The sequence below is a fragment of the Olea europaea genome, chromosome 20 (genome assembly GCF_002742605.1).
Source record: "Olea europaea var. sylvestris chromosome 20, O_europaea_v1, whole genome shotgun sequence".
Classification (NCBI taxonomy): Eukaryota; Viridiplantae; Streptophyta; class Magnoliopsida; order Lamiales; family Oleaceae; genus Olea; species Olea europaea.
The window spans coordinates 11227018-11249414 of NC_036256.1; the positions used below are offsets into that span (position 1 = coordinate 11227018).

At 31.5% G+C, this 22397-nt stretch overlaps 1 pseudogene; it reads left to right on the plus strand.

The window, feature by feature from the left end:
- Nucleotides 1–14782: 14782 nt before the first annotated feature.
- Nucleotides 14783–15562, plus strand: LOC111369617 (annotated as a pseudogene).
- Nucleotides 15563–22397: the final 6835 nt, after the last annotated feature.

Sequence of the window (22397 nt, forward strand, 5' to 3'; positions counted from 1 at the left end):
TATGGTTTCATCGCACCGTTCATCTGAAAATGATAGCTTTTGTAATTTTACCTGAAGTAACCAAGGTACATTAAAAATACAAAATTCTCTAAAAGATATTACTCATGGTTAAATAGTGAAATTTAACCCCGTTTGAGTCCTATTTTTGGGTTAAAATATATTTTAAAATAGTATTTTGTTGGAGAATGTATGTTTAAAAAATAAAGAAAAATTTTGAATTTGCGCATAAAATTATTTTATGGGAGAACATGTGGTTGAAAATGAGTTTTTGAAAAAAATGAGGGGCCAAAAATATGCTTAGTATTTTTCGAGTCAGCTTCTCAAACCACTTGGAACATTTCTATTAGGTGCAGAGAGACTAATATTACTAAATTGTGACTTGTAATCAGCTGAAAATAAAGAAATTTACTTTTATTCAATTGAAGATAAATCAATCATGCTTGATGTACGATCTCTTTAACAATATTGTTGACAACATGTCATGTGGTACGTTGTTATTGTGTAGTTTAAAAATAATTTATCTTTTCAACCAACACTTTTTTGACACATACAACATTGTTAACAATATGGTCAATTTATTAGCCAGGTTAGAGTATTTTCAAGAGACTCTTTCTATTTTTAAAAACTATATTATATCGTTTGAAGAGTATCTATAATTTTAGAGAATTAAAATTTTGAAATATTCCAACAAACTTTTTTATATTTAACACTTAATTTTAGAGCATGATTTTAAAAATTGACTATTTAAAATAGAGGGTATCCCATGTATAAAAAGCCTCTTGAAAATGCTTTTAGAGACGTAAAGTTGATTATGTGTAACACAACTCAATCCAACTTAGGCCAATTCACTTAAACAAGAAATGACAATGAAAATATGTTTTTTGAACTTAGTAATTAGCTCAAAAGCCCAACTAGAGAGCATTCCATATGTAGAATTGTTATGCATCTAACTATCTGAGCTACTCATGCCCATGTTTCACACCAAAATCAGACTAATAAATATCTTCGTCGAATACTACGTTTCTTAATGAAACTTTTGGAGTCGAACTTAACTGGATAAGCATTATAGGTATTATAATGCTACATTTCTATGATTAATACATTTACGCTTCTGCATAAATTAAAATTTTCAATGCCTAAACTTCGAACTTTTAGATTCCATCTTAATACATTAATGTCATATTCCGGTATATATCATAACTATTTGATTCATCATCTTCCACAATATAATCAAAAATCAAAAAGTTTTTTATAAATCTTTCAATGAAACGACGTACCACATTATTTTTCCATTATTTTCATAGTTATGGCTTCTTATTATTTTGTATTACCCTCATTTTTAAATTGTATTTATCTTAAAAAACATTTTCATCAAATCATGTTGGTCAAATATGCAACCTCAACATATGAAATATTTAAGGGAGTTGGCACAAACCTTTCAAAAGTAACGAATGAACCCAAATATTTTCGTTTTGACCCAAATGATCATTTTGGACGTAGTCCATCCAAAAGGCTGTTAGTTTGGTGTGTGGAATGCAGTTGTGTACTTATTGTGTTTTTATTTAAAGGCACAATCTTGTCAAATCAAAATAAAATAAGTAAAAGGAAAAAATTAAATATATATTAAAAAAATGTTCTTCTCCTTCTTCTTCTTTTTCTTCTTCTTCTTCTTCATCTTCTTCGCCCACCATTGAGTTAATTGTCCCAACTCTTCGATTATTTACTGAAATTTAAAATGTTGAGATTTGGTCACTGAACTTATCTAAACGTTGGATGTTATTCACTTTATTAACTTTCACTTATGACCTCTAAAGAAAGTCATGACGTGGCTAACAGAATGTCTAGGTGATGTCTTATCAAAGCTACCAAGTAGAAAAGCATTTTTCATTACTTACTGTACTGTAGAAAATGCCTTCAACTACTCAGTATACTTTGAAAAATGTTTTCGATTACTCACTAAACTTTGAACGTGGTTGAATTTTAGTCACTAAATTTATGAAAATGAAACTACCCTGTCTCAAAATTTCTCAACTAAGCTAGCTTTATTTTCATAAGTTTAGTGACCAAAATTCGACCACGTTCAAAATACAGTAAAAAATTGAAACATTTTTCAAAGTATAATGAACAATCAAAAACGTTTTTCAGATGATAGCACGCGATCGAAGACATTTCTAAAGTATAGAGAGTAATGAAAAATGCTTTTTTATGTGATAATGGTGATATAGCGTTACCTGAATATTTCGTCGGTCACGTCACCACTTCTCTTTTTCGTTAGAAGTTATAATCGGAAGTTGAGCAAATGAATAACATCCAACTTTTGGATAAGTTCAGTTTCTAAATCTTGATATTTAAATTTCAGTGTACAATCGAAAATAATGGACATAAATTCAATGGTTATTAAGACAATTAACTCCCCACCATTCATGCCAACCTACCTTTGATTTCCACCAGACCCCTCAAATCAAACCAAACTTTTCAATTCTCTTCTTTCTCCTTCAATTCATCACTAATCTTTTCAACCTCAATGGCATTTCTCTATTTCTAGAGCTATTTCTATTCTCATAACCCTCGACTCATCCCACCCCTCCCCACATCAAAGTGCTCCACCTTATGTTTCTTCCACGACTATGCCACCCACTCACTCGTCTTTCAACACCCTTCGAGTCATAAACCCAATTCCAATTACTCTGATTTCCTCATCCCCAAATGCAAGTCAAAGCTCATTAGCACATCATCTCTCCACATAATGCACCGTAGATCTCGATTTTGAAAATTTACCAAGACTTTCAATTGGGATTCTTCTATTTTTTATTTCATTTGAATTTGTTGAACCCAACAAAAGTGCCAAAAAAATCTTAACCACGTCCCCTATATGTAGACATTTTATGCAACACACCATAAAAAGGTAAAGGTCGCCAGTCTGGCTCTGCTTCAGTACCAGTACAGCTGTTTATATTTAGTTCAAATTCTCATCTCTGCATCAATATCATTATCAGTTCAACTACTTAGAGTCTACGTTAGCATCAATATCGGTACAGTTGTTTACATTCAGTTCAGAATATTGTCTCCACATCAGCTTATCACTACTGCTTTATAACAACCCGACCTCTGTATCCAAACCGTTAACTTGCATACTGTTCGCTCTAGAATAGCTAAATCCATCTTATCCCTCATGAATTTCTGTCGCATTCCCAAGATTCAACTACATGACCTCCTCTTAAGAGATTCAACTTAAGTCTCTCTTAAAATGTGTGCGTTCGAATTTAGGGAAACGCGATAGAAAATTGTGAAGGAAAGAGGGGTGAAAATGAATTGACTCAAAGCATCAATAGCACTTGGTTTTAGTGAAGCTTCCATGTCCAATGGACCTATCAAAAAATTGGAAGTCTCGAACGACTACACTTTTTTCAATCCTCTAATTCTACTTCTCCATGTTCTCATCCCACAACTCCGCCCCACAGCAATGCCAGTAGTGGTGAGTATGCTCTAGCCGTGACCGTAAGGTTTGGGGGAAGGTGAGAGAATAAGAAAATGACATATATATAAAGTAATTGTATGACTTATTTTAGTTTTGATTTGACAAATTCACCCCTTTAAATATAGACAAAATAAGAGTACAAAGATTTTGGATTTGTTCATAATGTTCTAGACACCAAATTAACTGCCGTTTTGGATGGAATTGGTGCAAAAGGACAATTTGCGCCAAAAATGAAAAAATTTGGGTCCATTTGCAACCCTTTTAAAAGGTTTGAATCAATTATGCATTGTGGGAAAACATTTGGGACCATTTGTTCCAATTTCTCAATATTTTAAAAATCACACGTTGTCCCATTAAAATGAATTTTCACATAAAACACATAACTTTTACCGCTTTTTAACTACACTTTTTCAAAACAACTTATTCAAAAAATAAGCATCAAATAAGAGCTAAATATTGTGCGGTACATTTATTGGAAATTTCCCTTAATCTGTAAGTCTGAATTAAGAATTTGTCGGTTTAATTATCCGTTAAACTTTGGATTCAATTTTTCTGGTCAATTTAAGCCCTTGTTTAAACTCTGTTTCTTTTTTCATTTTTTCAAAGCTCATTTTCAACCATACATTCTCCATAAAATAATTTTACATATAAATTTATTTTTTTTATCAATTTTTAAATTACATAGCTTCCAAAAATTAATATTACAAAACAGATTTCTTCCGGGGGAAAAAAATCTCGAAAGGGCGCTTAATATCTAATTTGTGTTCACACTGTGCGAGTAAAATTGACAATCAGTAGTCAATAGGACCGACCACTTATCTGATTAGCCACCTACCATTAGACAAAATTGGTTCTAATTCAAACACTTTCGTTGCCACGACAATTAGGTGTGGCCCCAAAGCTTATTTCTGATTGGCCAGTAAACCTAATACATTTTGGAAAGGCTAAATAGCACAATACCCTCATAACATTGGCCAAATCGTCAAAAACCTCCTTACATTTTGGAAATAGTACAAAACGTCACTGTTTGAAACATTTAGTGCAGAATGTCCTCTGCTGTCCATTTTCTCAATAAAAAATTGTGAAATGATATATACACTCCCATTTAAATAAAAAAAATAAAAAATCTAATTACAACCATGGTCCCAAAATTTTCAAAAAATTACAAATGAGACCCAAAATACATAAGCTTCTTCAACTCATTCCACCACCCTCCCGCCGCCAAACTCGTCGGAAACCACCACCCATATCAGTGGTCTCATACCCAAACATAAGGCCGGCCCTAGCCCAATGTAAGTAAGGTCACTGCCTTGAGCCTCTTAAAAAAAGTCCAAAACCGCCCATCCCTTTAAAATAAATAAATAAATAAATAAAATCTATCGTCCTTTTTATCAAGAACCGTATGTGATAAATTTGAAGAGAAGTAGAGAACAATACCAATCCGAAAATCCCTATTAACTACCAGCTCCAGTCTACCAGCAAAGCTGCAAAAGTTTCAGCTAGAAATCCGATCACCCAACCACAGGTTTGGCCTCTTTGTCTTCTTCTTATGCATATAGTTATCTCTCTCTTTTTGTTGTCAACGACAGCTTCGTATATTCAGTTGCGGGAGTTGGGATATTAATTGTTGCATCACATGTATTGGTCATATTACAATGGAAGCAATCAATGGCTGATGCCTTTGCTTTGTATAATTGTATAGTTACTTGTCTTCTGGAATGTAAGCCTTGTTTGGCACATATTTTTCCCCAAAAATCATTTTCAACATCACATTTTATCAACCACAATTTTTTCCTACTTTTTAATCACACTTCTCCCAAAAAAAAAAAAGAATATCATTTTCCACTTGGAAAAATATGTGCAAACAAGCCTCTTATTCTCCTCTTTTTGGCCTCTATTTATTTGTAGTAGCATAAGTTTCACGTGGATGAAAAATGTGATATACCCTGCTTTTATTTCCATTTCTAGTTGTGTTGAGGCTTTATATTGGGGCATTGAGTTGAGGCCTAGAAGTAAGAGTTTAAATTGATAATTTCTTAATCAAATCAAGTGTATACCTCATTGATGCCGAATGTGGCGTTGATTTTTTCATGGGAAACCTCTAAATCATATGAATTTTTTTATTTTTTATTTTTTGCATGCATTGTTTCATTCCTTTTTATATGGCATGTGAGGATATGAGAAATGGTAAGAAAGAAAATAGACTAAGAGTTCACCCAGGTCCCAGGCTGCACAATAGCACATAAAGAGGGTTGTAGTAGTGTTTTATTGTTTGTGTGGAAGGAATTGGACAAATTTTCAATTAAGCATACTGCATCTGACATTAGTAATTTCAAATTTGTACAAAACATGAGACATTAGAATAGAAAATGTCAGAATCATTAGAAAATCGCGCCAAACGAAAAACATTTTGAATTATAACTTTTTCAAAGAAAAGCAAAGGGTATTTTTCGGATTCATTTATTGTGTCAGAGCATGTAAGTTGAGTTAAAAAACAAATTAATACTTACTAATTATTTAAATATTTACATATTGTTACATTTAAAAAAATAAAATAGAAAAAATTGCAGTCGAGGTACCAAACATTTCATTTATTAGCAGACTTTGCCCAAACCTTTAGTTTGTGCCAGCCATGATACCAAACCTTTCAAAAATTCGCAGTGGAAGTCCAAATGGATGAAAACTGTTAGTTGACCAAAAATTTAACATTGACCATTATTTTGACTAATTTTAAAAGGATAAAATGGTAACTTTACATCATTCAACAAAAAAAAAATAATTACAATATATTGATAATTAAATCAAAATACAAAAATACTATTTATCTTCTTCTCCACACCCGCCCCCCCCCACACACACTCATCCATCCACCCACGCACTTCCCAAAACCAACACCCACCAAAAAATCGGCACCCATCAAAAGTCATTTTCTTATCAAATTTCCCTCTACTCATATTACCTTCCTCTTCTTTCTTTCTTAATACTAAATTCTTACTACTCCTTCACCCCAACCACTTTTCTGTTATTCTGAATTTTTGTTTGCTTGAATTATGTGCGAATTATTGTCATGTTTACCTGAACTTGGTATTGTAAGATTAATAACTATTTTGAAGTTTTATACAGATTATATGTTGAATTAGTGTCAAGAATTAGCTATTTCCACTTAATTTCATTGTACTTTTAGATCTTTGTGTTACAAGGAACCAGTTATATAGCTTAATTTGATGTGGGTATTCAGAGACTCATTTTGAGTAGAAGGGATCTAATTGCTTTGAGTTTTCTAGTAGATCTAATAATGCATCAAATGGAGTGGCGAAAAACCTCTAATTTAATGGCAATAAGAATTTCTTCTTGTTGTAATCTGTGATCAACTTCATAAAAGGAGTCGAGAAATTGATTGAGAATAAGGTTTTGTTGTCTCTATTTTGTTTGTTATGAATTTAATTTTAAAGAAATGTCTTAGACAAAGTGAGATCTAGATCTGTACTTGAAGCTTCCAAAGTGGGGGGTGGGGGGGTGGAGAAGAAGATGAATAGCTTCCAAAGTTATTTTTGGGAAGTGGGTGTTTGGATTGGTTAGTGTGTGGGGCGGGGGGTGAAGAAGAAGATGAATAGTATTTTTGTATTTTGATTTAATTATAAAGTTACCATTTTATCCTTTTAAAATTAGTCAAAATAATAATCAATGTTAAATCTTTGATCAACTAACGGTCAAATTAACAGTTTCCATTCATTTGGACTTCCAGTGTGAGTTTTTGAAATGTTTGGTATCGTGACTGATACACACTAAAGATTTGGGCAAAGTCTGCTAATAAACGAAAGATTTGGTACCTCAGCTACAATTTTCCCAATAAAATATTGTGTTGAGGGGCCCCATAATAATTAAACTCCTAGGGCCTCTAAATTATCGAGACCTACCTTGCTAAACACACTCGAATCAACCACCGAGCCAAAAAAAATCACTAGACGGAGAAATCTTGGTCAAAACACCTAGTGTTGTGCACGGTACCACCCTCAATTCCACCGCATACGGTGACACCCACGGTAGAGCACAACCACCGGCCACCTCGCCTCTCCAATGTGACCATTTTCTCGGAGAAACATCTCAAAATATTGTACCCAATCAATAGATTTAGGCTCAGGACCTGTTCCCTAGTCGCACACATATAGGGGCAATAATTATAGTTGAGCTATGGTTGGTGATTGTGGTGGTGAGTGAAAAATCCTCCATAATCTTCGATAGCATAAAATCCAATAGCAAGATATGGTAACGGCTTCAAGTGCAGCTCTAAAACCTCAACTTCATCATTCTATAAATTATGCTATTTGTATACCGGGATTAATACTCCAATGTACACCATCCCAGTGCACGTATAGCAAAACGTTCATTCTATAGAATGGAAGAGTCACAGTTCTTCTTATAAATATTCAAGTTACTTTTATCTACATATTTTAAAAGATCTTTTATATTTAATTCATCACTCCTTTTCATCTATTCATAATTTAAACTGTTTATAAATGTTTTCCAAACATGGTTCAAGTAAAAAGCTCAATCATGGAGTCAAGAAAATGATCAAAATGTTATATTATTTGTGCATTTTATTATAGCCATGTTTGAGTCCCATTTTCTAGAATAGATGTTGTAGAAAATAATTACTTTGAAGAATGTGTGATTAAAAGTATGAAAATTGGAAATATGTGCAAGATTAATTTATGGAGAGAATGTATGTTTAATAAATATAATTTGGAGAAAAATAAATTTAAAAAAAACGAAGTTCAAACATAGACTATATTTATTTTAAAAAGTACTATGAATAACAATGAATATTAAAAACGTATTATCAGATTAAAAATTATTTTAAACTAAAGAGAAAGAGAAGAAATTAGAGAAGTTAATAGACTCGTGTAAATTTCATTGAGAACAAAAGTCGCATATTTATAGGGAATAATTAGAGTTGCAAAGGGATACAATAGTCATAATAACTAGGGTTATAAGTATATAACAGTCATTCGATAAACACTTTCCTCCGAATGACACATTACAAAATATCAATCTCATTAAAATATTGTTGCAAAAACTCGATGGACAAAACTTAAGTTAAGAAAAAGGAGTACAATTGCTCCTCTTGATTGTAATAAATGAAAATCCTTGTAACGAGTCATCCATGTCTTGTATATCTATGTATTAAATTGCAATTCTGGTGAAGCATGTTTTGTGCTGTCTTATTAGAGCATTCAAGCAATATCCCCTTAATAGATGATATTTATCAATATTTATTTGTCTTTAGTCTCATGATGATCTGTTTAAAAATAAATTGTGTTATTGCTCTTCGAGAGTTGTACACAATTTGTAATATATAAGGGTATTAATTTAAAGGTAATTATCTTGTAGGTTTTGAACATCATTGTACAAAGAATATATCTCGTTAAAATCTTATTAGAATAAATACTGTAAAAAAAGTCCTAGAGAAGAAAAAAAAGAGTATATTATTTTTTTGAATATGCTACAAAATTTGTCTCATTAAAAATCTTGTCAAAAATATCCAACGAGACAAAACATTAATAAAAAAAAATGCAAAGCGTATTTACATCCCTTCATCATAACATCATTTGAACTATATGATTCAAGCATATTGAATCCTTCAAAGATAATAATAGTAGTCATGCAAAATGAGTTCGCTATAATCACATTTCAAGTTTTACGCATCATTAGGATAATAAATACAAACTTGAGATTGCATTTACCAAGGTCTTTATGATATTTATTATTTTGAGAGTTGTGTATTATATATTACGACTTTATTTTTCCTCTTTCCTTTTTCCGTAAGTATAAACCTTTGAATTTTTAGACTGCAAGTCTTGGAACTTTAAGTTTCTCTAGTGAACTCAATTTTACTAAAATTGTGTCCTTCTATTTGACCAATTATATCTTCGATCGATATGTCTCAATGAATTTATTTCAATATCCTTGCTATTCATAATATGAAGCGGTGCATTAAGTACAAAAATATTGTCTAAACTTTTTCTTTTCAATTCAATTTCTTTCTCCATAATGACAAAATACATTGAAATATCTCATTTTTGAATATTTTAGGCACTTGTATCTCTTTTGGAGTTTTACATGTTATTATGTATATATACTTTTCAAAAGTGTATGGTTCCTATTTGGTGTCATCTTTGTTAATTGCTCAAATTTTTGTTTTTTTGAGATTTTTGTATTAGAATCGAATGTCAACATGCTACAGACATGTTATAGATTTATTATATATAATATCAACTAATTGTTCACCCAGGACATCAATTTGAGATGGAACATTCAAAACTGATATGCGAGATATTGTTGATTTCTTTAAATGGTAAATGTATCTAAATCAATTATCTTTCGAACTTCTGGTCTGAATTATTTTTTGCAAGGATCTAGATAATGTAATAATGCATTTATGCATTATTTTCAACTCCTAAATTCCTCCCCTAAATACTGAAAGAGTTATCCAATCAAATTGACAAGTAATAAATCGCGTTATAAAATATTGTCATATGGCTTGAGATAATGTATAATAAGACAAATATAGCGGGAAACTTTGATTTTGGCAAAATACAATAGCATTCCATAGGCAGAATTGAAAAACACTTTGTTCACAATCATAATGGTTTAAAAATTAATTGAAGACGTTAACAAATAATAGTATTAAACAATTTATCATAATCTCAATTAACATAGATTGAGATTTAGGTTCACTAGCATTAACAAGATATACCATCTTAATTATATAATCTGAAAAATTATGCTCATAATTTGAAAGTTGAGTAGGATTTTTGCAAACTTGAAGTTAATTATGAACACCATGCGATTATCTAGTAGATATATAATATCTATTAGACATAAATACTATCTAAATGGTCAATATTGAGGCTGATGGACCTCATTTATCATCATAAATAACTTAATATAGAGAATTCAGTTCATATTTTAACTAGCGATAGTTAATTACCAATTCTAAATAAGAAAACAAACATTATATAAGAATTCATTGTATTAAAGAATCTACTGGTTCTTCGTTTAATATCCATTTGAATTCTCAATTCTGCATCATTATTAATTTGGTGATGGTCTAATTCGTCATACTAGATAATAATACATTCAGTGATTAAACTTCTAGTTCAATACATTATTTATTTCAATTGTACTAATATTGTGTAGTAAAAAGGAAAAAGAAAAAGAAAAAGAAAATAAGAGTAATAGAATATTGACTTTTCTAGAGTCTTACAATCAAATTCGAAAAAATCAATATTATATAGTATTGATTTTCATCATTCTTGCAGTTTCCTTTCATTGAGTCATCAAGAGTTTATTTGGATGCTTGTATGTACTATAGGTACGTCACACATGTTTCATGATCTAAATATTACATCGAATCATAAAGTTTTTCGAATCAACAAACTTCAAGTTCATGAAAATATTTGATTCGATTGATTTTATAATTTTTGAGAAGTGTGCTTCTTTGAGAGCATCATCATATCATTCTTTGAGAATATTATTACGTATAGAATCATTCTTTTGCAAGAGCAATGACACAAAATTCTTTTTATTCATTCACGAATAATTAAACAATATTTTTCAAGAGTATTGGTATGTAAAATTTTATGATTATTTATAAACAACAAACATTCTTCTAAAATATTAATATGTATAAGATAATTTTTAAAATAATCAAATATTCTTCTAGAATAATGATTATTTATATATGAGTTATACTTCTCGAGGAGCATTAACATATTATTAGCCTCAAACTTATATAAAATTAAACTTAGTGATTAACACAATATTCTTCCAAAATATTGATCTATATAAAATTTTTATTTCTTCAAAAATATCAAAATAATATATTTTTTAATAATTTATGTAGTTGTGTTGTTTTTCTTCAGGAATATCAACATAAGTTTTTTTCATATTAAGTTGTGCTTCTTCAGGAATACAATGAGATATATATACTCTCACTAGTATCAATTCGTTCTATATTTTGTGTTAAACAATACAATTTTTTTTTTTTGAATATTGAGATTACAAATTTTTCCACCTTTCGAGCAATACAATATTTTAAAAATTAAAATGTCTACTCTATATGAGTAACAATGCAACATTCTTCTAGAATTGCAAATCTTTGAATATAAAGTGTTCTTTTTAAAAAACAATGACATAATATTTAATAATTGAAATAGATTTAAATAACTTTGAGGGCTTTCAAATTCTTAAACAAAAATAAATAAATAAATGGAAAAACTTAGTTCTTTAGAAAATTCACGATTTTCTAATCAATTAAAAATTTTCTCTACTGTTCGCATAGCAATTTATAACAAATAAATTGTATGATCTTGGTCTTAATCGTTGGATTTAAAAAATACTAAGTTGTGAACGTGCTGTCCAAAGTTCACGATGATTGAATCACAAATTATTGAGATATCAACGTTTGATCATAGCTACTACAGACTATTCAAATTCTATAAATTTATTGCACTATTGATTTCAAATTCTATCTCTATTTGCTAATTAGAATGCTTGATGATCTATATTAAATTACATAATACAATATTCTTTGAGAATATTGGAACATATAATGTTATGCTTTTCAGTAGCAATAATTAATATTTTTTTGGAATATTGATAAAATAGAAAATTACTTTTATTCAAAAATTACAAGTTAAGATTAAATTGTTTAATTTGTACTTCTTCGAAAATATCAACAAATTATTGTTAATTATATGACATTTGCTCTTTATTAGTAATAGGATAATAATATTTTAAATAATAAATCTAGTAAATTCTAGTATTTGAGAGTAAATAATATTCTAATGAAATATTAACATTATGTAAATATGTATTTTGGATAGCCTTAAAATATTCTTCTAGAATGTTTATAAATTTTTGAAGTTGTGATTTTCCTTGAATAAACAACTTATTTTCATAAAATTTTCACATAAATTGTATCTCAAATCGTATTTTCTTTTCAAGATATGTGCTACTTCTATAGCACAAAAAAAATAATATCATTATCATTTTTTTGTTTAAAAAATAATGTTGCCGTTATTTCTTCAAGAGCAATGAATTAATATTCTTTGAAAATATTCAAATTGTAATGTCATGTTTCACCAAGAACATCAACATGGAATTTATCTAGAATATAACATGCACAAATATTATACATTTTCAAAAATAATAAAACAATATTATTTTTAAATATTGAATATGTATGAATTTGTATTTCTTAAGGAGCAACAAAATAATATAAATATTTCTTTCAAGCAATTATGTAATATTCTCCTAATATATTAATTTTTTAATTTCTTTCTTTCAAGAATAATAATACAATATTATTCTTGAATATTGTACTAAAATATTGAACAAAAAAAATATTATATTTAAGAAAATATTTATTTATCATAACTTTGTAGAATTAAATCAATATGGTCAGATCGAATAAATATATCGCTTCGTTATGCAATTCAAAATTAAGAAATACAGACATTTTTTTGAGTTGAAATGAAGTTCTTTTTCTTTTTTTTAAACTCAATTGGCTATAAGTTTTATTTTTATTTTTTTTGGAAGGAAAAATTATTTTTGTACGTCAACTGATTAGAGATTTATAAACAGAGAGAGGAATAAATTTTACTTACTTAATGGGCTAGAATTTCGTGTCAATAATGTGTTATAAACTGGGGAGGGGGGGAGGGAGGGAGGATAATAGACTTTTTTTGTATTTAATTGAGAATTAAAGTCTCATATTTATAAAAAATAATTATATAGCAAGAAATACAATAGTAAATATAATTATTATTCACTAATAAACATATATTTTATTACACAAATAAATAAAATATTCATAAGCAGTATTTTTCGTCCACACGCTAGTCCATTTCTTAAGCCAGCCGCATACCTTTCCTTTGCTTTTAACCTTGTACATTTTCACCCTCTTCCAACATTCAACTATGCAAACCACCACCACTCATTTAAAAATGAAATATGCTACTTGTACATAGGGTTTGTTCGATAATTTTGAAAATTGATTTTTTTTTAATAGTTAGGAGAAAAGAAAGGGTCACCTGTGAGAGAAGAAGTCAAAAATTACGGTTAAAATAGTGAAATAACGGTCAAAAAATCAATTTTTTGGGGTAAAAAATTACTCCCAAACAAGGCTATAATACAATGCTTATAACGATGTTCACCATCTTCACATGGAGGAAAACCCAATTGGATAAATTATATTTTATTTGACGTTAATCTCCCTCTTTGTACAGGTGTATATTGTTATGGACACTTTGATGTAATCATAGCATAACCCTTTAAAAATACAATAAGTTGTGTTTTCCACCAATCTTGAGAGCTTTTTTGCTCAGTTAACTTATTTTATCACTTAGAGTGTGTTTGAACCACTTTTTTTAAAGAATATATTTTAGAATAGTAGATTGATAAAGAATGTGTGGTTAAAAAAGAAATTTTTTTTAATTTACGTGTAATATTATTTTAATAAAAAATATGTAATAAAAAAAAGAGAGGAAAAATATATTTGGGGGACAATGAGAATCAAATAAGTCTTTATTCTTATTTATCTTCAATTTAAATTATTTATAAATGCTTACCTAACATGCCTTAAGTAATCAGTTCAACCATGTCGTCAAGAAATGATCGAAATGTCATATTATTTGTCCATATTATTATATTTATTTGAAAAAGTATTATGAATTACAATTAAATAATAAAATTTTGTCTGGTAAAAATTAAAATTCAGAGTTCGATCTATATCAAAGTCAACAATTAATTTTACTTATACATTTTATAAGATCCATAATTTTTTAACTTGAGGCCTATTTTTAGATTAAAATGTGTTTTAGAATAGTAAATTAACAGTGAATGTAAGGTTAAAAAATATGAAAAAAATTTAAATTTATTTTTAATATTATTTTATTGAAAAACGTGCAATTGAAAAAGATAGAAATAAAAAATGTATTTTAAAAATTATGGGAATCAAATGAACGATAATTTTTTATCAAAATTTTCTTACACCCTGTTTGGCCCCCATTACCTGAAAATGGTAATGGGTGGAATAGTATTTTTTAGAAAAATGAGTGGTTGAAAAAGAAGGTAAAATTTTTGATTTACGTGTAATATTATTTTATAGAAGATTGTATGGTTGAAAATAAAAAAGAGAAAAATGGAATGTAACGTAATTTAATTTAATTTAATTTAATGTTAATCAAACAGGGCTTAATAAATTGATTGATCCAGCGAACAAGTGTAGACTACTCATAAGTTATATTTTTAGTCAACAACAGTTGTCCACTTCTTAAGTTAGCCGTGCCCTCTCTCCTTAGCTTATACATTTCACTCTCTTCCAATATCGAACTCTGCAAGAAAAACCCACCACCAGCACCACCAGGTCCACCACAAACAAAAGGGCTTTTACATAATGAGAACCAGCAACCACCTAATAGGTTTCCTCAACTTCCTCACCTTCCTCCTCTCCATCCCCATCCTGGGCGGCGGAATATGGCTGAGCAGCCGTGCCAACAACACCGACTGCTTGAAATTCCTCCAGTGGCCTCTCATAGTGATTGGGGTCTCCATCATGATCGTGTCACTCGCGGGCTTCGCCGGCGCGTGCTACCGGAACACCTTCCTCATGTACCTCTACTTGTGGGCTATGTTCGTCATCATAGCGACCCTTATTGGGTTCGTCATCTTTGCTTATGCTGTGACCGATAAAGGGTCCGGCCGGCCCGTCATGAACCGGGCTTACCAGGAGTACTATCTTCAGGATTATTCAGGTTGGCTGGAGGAGCGCGTGACAAGTCGGAGTTACTGGAGTAAGATCAGTTCTTGTATTAGAGACTCCCATGGGTGTAATAAAATGGGAAGAAGTGTTGGGGGAGTTCCTGAGACGGCCGATATGTTTTACCTCAGAAAACTCAATCCTATTCAGGTAACAATATTAATTTATTCAACTTCTTTTTTTATATAAACCTAAAAATGGAAAACTTACTGAGAATTTCACTGAACTGAACACGGGTTAAGGCCTCTTATTTCGTGGATTCCGGCGAAGAAAAGCAGAAAGTAACCAAAAAAATCGTTTCTAAGCATGATAAACTTTTTTATTCTTTCAGAGTACCATAGGCGAAAGAGGGTTGTGATTTGTTTATGCTAAAGGGACTTGGATTTTTCTTGTTTTACCGTCCGACTAGGACCGTAAAACTTACAGCCCCCTCACTGAGGTGGGGACCGAGCCACTTTATTATTGGCGCAGGGTGGCACGGCCCCTCATGTGGGGGAGTTGTGAGCCATGCTGTGTGTAACTTTCCCTTTTCTTGAAGTATAGTCCTTGTTTGGTTTTCATTACATTACATTACATTCTATTTATCTCTCTCTTATTTTCAACCACATAATCTTCCATAAAATAATATTACACGTAAATCGAAAATTTTTCTTTCTTTTTCAACCACTCATTTTTCAAAAAACACTATTCTATACATTACATTTTCCCCGTAATGGGGGCCAAACAGGGGCATAATGGGGGCCAAACAGGGGCATAATATCTTTTCTTTACCGAGAACCTTCCGTCAAGCACTAAAATGAGGGATTAATTGCAAGTAACATGCTCCATACTTGTTCACATGGCTTGACTAAAAAGTTGATGGGTTCTTACCTTACATGAGATGAGTTGGAACAATGTGTCAGTGATTGCACAAATTATTTTTCAAGTCAGAGGCGTTTTGATGGGCAAATATTATATTAATTTGTGGTTTACCAGCATCAGAGGAGGAAAAAAACAAAAGGCACAGCACCCTTACACCTTTTAAGATTTGGGGTCCGTCTTAATAAGGTCAACCTTGTTAAGAGGAGTGTCCCAATCCTTTATATATTGGTCATTGTTTCGGTATTTTACCGATGTGGGATTATATTCCCTTAACATGCCCCCGCAAGATGGTGGCTCTTTTGAGCAGACCAATCTTGAAATCCGTGTGCTCATTTTTAGAGACATAATCGGATCGAATCGCTCGTTGGAGCTTAATGGGCTCTGATACCATTTTAAGATTTGGGGTCCGTCTTAATAAGGTCAACCTTGTTAAGAGGAGTGTCCCAATCCTTTATATATTGGTCATTGTTTCGATATTTTACCGATGTGGGATTATATTCCCTTAACAACACCCCCTTACGTGAGGGGCTCCTGTACCTTGTAATGTACAAGGAGAAAAACCCAAAAAAAAAAAAAATTAAAAAAAATGCAGAGAAACGAAGTTACATTTCAGATTAATTACACTAGCAGTCACTGTACTTTGACCCAATTTTCAATTAAGTTGCTATACTGCATTTTGTGTCAATTGGGTCATTATAATCCCCCCCCCCCCCCCCCCCCCCCTCCGCCGGGGTAACTCGGTCATTTTGGGTCAATATACTGTAATTTTGTCTCTATTTAGGCCAATTCGTTCAATTAAATCAAATTGTTTGATGCCAAAAATGAACTGAAAGAAATGATACAATTTGACGCAATTGAACAAAGTTTGGCCTAAATTTAATCTCAAGTACCGTGACCGCGAATAATAGAACTAACCCAATATTTCTTGAAGGAACTTATATAAAGAAGTTTTCGTTTGAGACAAGACATGGCATATTACATGTAAAATATCTACTTGTAAAATATCTGGTTTGATAAGGAATAATACTGTTTGAAATAGATGACAAAGGGCAGTGGTTATAGGATGGAGATTGCTGAGGTCTTTGTCTTGCTTTTTCAAGGGTTTCAGAAGATCCATAATGATTTTATACGATAGCATTTCTTTTCACGTGTGGATTATTAATTTCATGTTTATTCTCTTCATTAATTTATTAATAATATAATAACAAGACAATTTGAACGGTATACTATTCACTCCACTATGTAGGATCAATCACTACTTTATGTGGTTGGAATATGGTCTGTCATCACATGTTGGTTCAAGAGATTATGCTTTCCACAAATTAGGGGCCCCTCATTAACATTGAATTGATTTATTTGTTTCTAGCAAAAACATGTCGACGGCGTACTCATCTCCACAAATTAAGTTCCCTAGTCAACATTCAATACTATTTTTGTCGTCGTGTCAAGACGGAAGCTTTAGGTTTGCGGGCGCTTTTGGCTTTTTTCATAATGGAATACTTTTCGCAATATTACCTTTGTATTTTTTATTCTTACCCCTTTTTTGTGATATTTCTAACCCAACACCCATCATTGACATACACCCGCTTTGATACTATGATGAAGTCTATGGTTTGGCTTATAATGCTTTCTCTACATTGCACATCTGAATTGAGTGCCTGTTTGGTCCTCATTCTTTTCAAATTTTAATGGTTGAAATAATGTTTTTTTTTAAAAATGTGTTGTTGAAAAAGAATGGAAAGTTTTTGATTTGTATGTAATATTATTTTACAGAAGATTGTGTGGTTAAAAATAAGAGAGGAAAAAATAATGAGAAAGAGAATGGGAGCCAAATAGGAGCAGAATATTTGAAAGGGATATAATGAAAATTCTTTGATTGGCTCTTTCGAAAGCAAAATTTTTTTTTTAAATTTTATTTTGACTTATATTACTTCATTATCGATAGAACATTTTACAAAAGGTGAGCTACACACTAGCACGCTCCTCACCTATAAAGGCAGGGTACATTACAAGGTACAAAATTATTTGAGAGGACATCACTTTTCCTCCACTATATTATCTTACGTACTCGTAAAAATTCGGAATTTAATCAATGACCATTTCTTTTTCCCAATTAAAAATACAAACACGTGACTAGGAATATATGCCAATATTAATTTCTACCGTGAAAAAGGCAAAAAATTTCATCAACTAATCTTTTTCATTTATGGCTCCATCGTAAGCTGGTTGAAATGACATATCCTACGGTTAATTAAGCGAACAATATATGAACTTTCAAAATCATATATTAACTCAAAAATATATTTTTCATTATACATAAAAATTAACTTCCATTGTGTGATCAAATTGTCTGGATGTGCAACTCAACAAATATTTATCCTCCGCTTATAAATAATTGGCTGCCCTGATCTTCTCTTTCCATTCAAGTTTATCGAAGGTCATCATCGAAAGCAAGTCACAAATATCAAACCGTTATTTTATTTTTATGATATTGTTTCACTTGATTTTAGACCAACTTTTCCATGACTTTTCTTAAAGTCAAAGACCAACTTATAGATAAGTGCACGCCACAATAAATAGTTCATTCTTCATTTGAGTAGTGAGTAGTTTCTTAAGCTTACAACCGAAAGACATGGTAATAATTAAGACGTAGTTCATTAAAAAACAACCAACAAAGAGACGTAGTTCATCCATCCCACAAAACATTATCCAATCAATATATTGATCTTCATTTTTTCCTATTGAACTTGCTTTCTTCTGGAAAAAAAATTGAGCTACCAGAGCTCACTTCTGCTAATTAACTGTTCCAAAAGTTCAAATTGATGAGAGGAAGTATATTTTAACCCAATTCGAGTAGGAAATGATTACAAGAACTACTACCTCAATTTTAAGTATTAATTAGAAGAGTTCATTGAGTACATGTATGATTTTGAAAAAAAAAAAAAAAAAAAAAAGGGGAATTCATCCATGGTTTAAACTTTAAAATATGAGGTTGATGTCACATATCATTCGCATAATTAAACATCGAGCTGTTTGCCATATAGGCTCCCTATTTGTCATGTGGATTGTCCTGCTGGTTTTGAACGACAGAAGTTAAATTATGCATGGACGAGAAATAAATTCGTGAGTTCATTTATGATCTTGATAGAAAACTAAGTTCATGTATAATTTTGAAATAAGGGGTAAAGTATAGGTATCATTTGCATAACTACTCTTAGATAAATGATCTAATGAGCACTGGTGCTTAACTTATGATATGGTAGACCAATTAATTGTAGTGTCATGTCATCGGTGCTTATTAGATCATTTCTCATTAACCTCATATCCAACAAATTTAACTTCCCAAATTCTTCTTAAAAGCAATATATTATCTACACCAAATTTATATCCATCTGCAGTCATTGGATTTTTAGCAAAATTTCAAATGAGTCATTGAAATTTAATTTATCACAGTTGGGTCATTGAACATCAATTTAATTTTAAGTTGGCCACTGAACTCTAATCTAGTTTCAAATTTCACTAGGACGCCTGCTATATCCAAAATTGATGAAAATAACTTAACTCATAGTTATGTGACAGTAGATGTTTCATATTATCATTGCATGATAGGGGTGAATACAATTCAATTTGAGCGTTTTTTAAATTATTTTGAAAAGGTTTGGATTTGTTGTAAACCAAACCAAATAGTTTCATTTTTCAAAACAAACCAAGCCAAACCAATTTTTATGATTTCTCTCAATTTCAAACTACAATTTTAACAATAAATAAAAGAAAAATGGTTCGGGTTGCAAGAATTCCAAATCGTTCAGCCCGAATTCGAAAAATCAGCGAATTGTCTTGCTATCAGCTTCCGTGAACTCAAACATCGGAGTCCTCATCCCACAAGTCGTCGTGGACTGAAACATCGGAGTCCTCATCCAGCAAGTTTATCGTCGCGAAGTGAAACATCGGAGCCTTCATCCCACAAGTCGACTGTCACAAACTCAACAACGGAGTCGTTATCCAGCAAAATTTTTTGGCTTGTGGAGAATAAGGTTAACTTATTTTGGTTTGTTCCATTTACAGTATGGGTTCATTTCATTTGCATCACCAATTTTGGTTCATTTTAGTTGAAAAGCTTGTTTACATTGACAGAAACCAATTCTATAGAGAAGTATTTGAAAACAGCCATTTTGCCAATTGACTCTAAAGTATATTTAAAAACCATGTTTGTCACAGAGGTTATTTGCAAGAGAATTGGAAAATGCTATTTGAAAGAGGATTGAAAATGTTGCCTATGTTTGTTGCTTGTAGTAGTCATTGATTTGTTTAGGTTGGTAATTTGCAATGTTGAGATTGTTTCTTGTGTTTATTTAGTGCTTGAAACTTATGTTGGATTATTCGTCTGGGTTGATTGCCATTGTAGAATGGGAGGAAAAAATTGAAATTTGTCATAGTTGTAGAGCCAAGGGACACTTCTTTGATGAATGCCGGAGTAAGGGACGATGCCCAGTTCGCAAGAGTAGATTCCAGAAGTGCGAGGTGGAGAGGGAGACTGATAACAAAGGAAAAATATTCAAATACTATATTCAGAAATGCGATTTTTGGGAGTGGGTTAGAGAAGGTGAATCAAGCGATGAATCAAGTGTCGTCGATACCTCGATAAATCCTGCATCGGAAGATTCAGTGTCAGATTTGTCGCACATGTTTAAATATCAAATTCAACTACTCAACGAGGAAGAGGTCCAAATTTCGATATACATGAGCATGACAATCCACAAGGGCAAAGCAGTCGGAGAGAAGAATGAAAAATGAAAGTGGTCGGCTTGATTAGTTGTCCCTAGTATTTAATAAATGTTGACGTTATGTATGTTTGTATTTGTATGACTATTTCTAGCGAACTTCTTTGTATGACTATTTCTAGCGAACTTCACGCCTACTTCTAGAAAATGGATTTGAAATATGCTTTCTGATGATTGGTTCCAGTTGTAACTAGTGTTCCTCTTATCATTGCCTAAATACAAACGTGTTTAACGAAGTCAATAGATTACAAAGTGTTTAATAAAGTGCTTAGCAATACCATTCCAAACATTACAGTCAAAAATAGATCCAAAGTGATTAACAAAGGACTTAATACCAATACAGTCCAAACTATTTAACAAAGTGTTTTATGAAACGAATCCATTCCAATGTGTTTAACAAAACCAATCCAAACATCTCATTGAAAACTAAAGAGCCATCGATTCAAAGAATTCAAAACTGTGAATATAATAATGTTGTCGGCATTAAATATTGTTGATGTTGAGATGCCTGAACGTCACGTGTACCAACTATTATAGCACTTTGATTGGGTTTAGGTCTCTTTTCTTTGCTCGATATTGATGTTGCTTGCATATGAAAAAAAATCATAAGAGGATTCGTATTTGGAATCAGAAATAATATGAAAGATAACATTTTAAGATACCTTTACTTTCTTTGAACTCGACTCCAATGGGCTTTTACTTCGAAGTTTCTTCGTTGCACCATTCCTTCTCGATAGTATAGGATCCTGTACGCTCCCGCTCAATACACTATACAGGGTGCCTAATTGTACCATATAGCGCGCGAGGACATTACTGGTAGTACTCGTTCGTGCCAACATAATAACCTCATGATGCGATTCGATCTACTCCATTATCGCACAATTTTGCCCATCATCATTAGCAGCAAGGTCTGCCAACCCAACAAAAGACTGATATATACTGTCATATCTTACTTGACTAGGTATATTAACAAACCCATCATAGTTCATTGTGACCCTTGTGTGTGCTCTACTGACATCTATTTTCCATCGTCTCAGTATGTACCTCTTAGGTAGTGATGTGATGTGATTACGGATCAAGACTGATATCGGATGCCTACAAATTATTTCTCTAAACTCGAACAAGTGATAGGTGCAAATGATTTGACAGTTTTCCCTCTGAAACGAGACAAAAATATATTTTCTTCATTCGCTCACCACATGCCACAACTTCGCGTACCTCTTACGTTGTCCCGAAACAAATTTTTGAAGCAGATATGAGGTCACAATACATCCTTCCTGTGAACTCCTGAACCTTCCTAAATTTTGAGATGGTGTAAACGGATTTCAAACGAACTTACACATTGTAACATTTGAGAATATGACTTGAAATCAGCTTAAAACTCCTTCTTAACCTTATTTTGTAATTCTCGTTCTTACTGTTCCACAAACTGTTTCAACAAGGTCTTCAAATA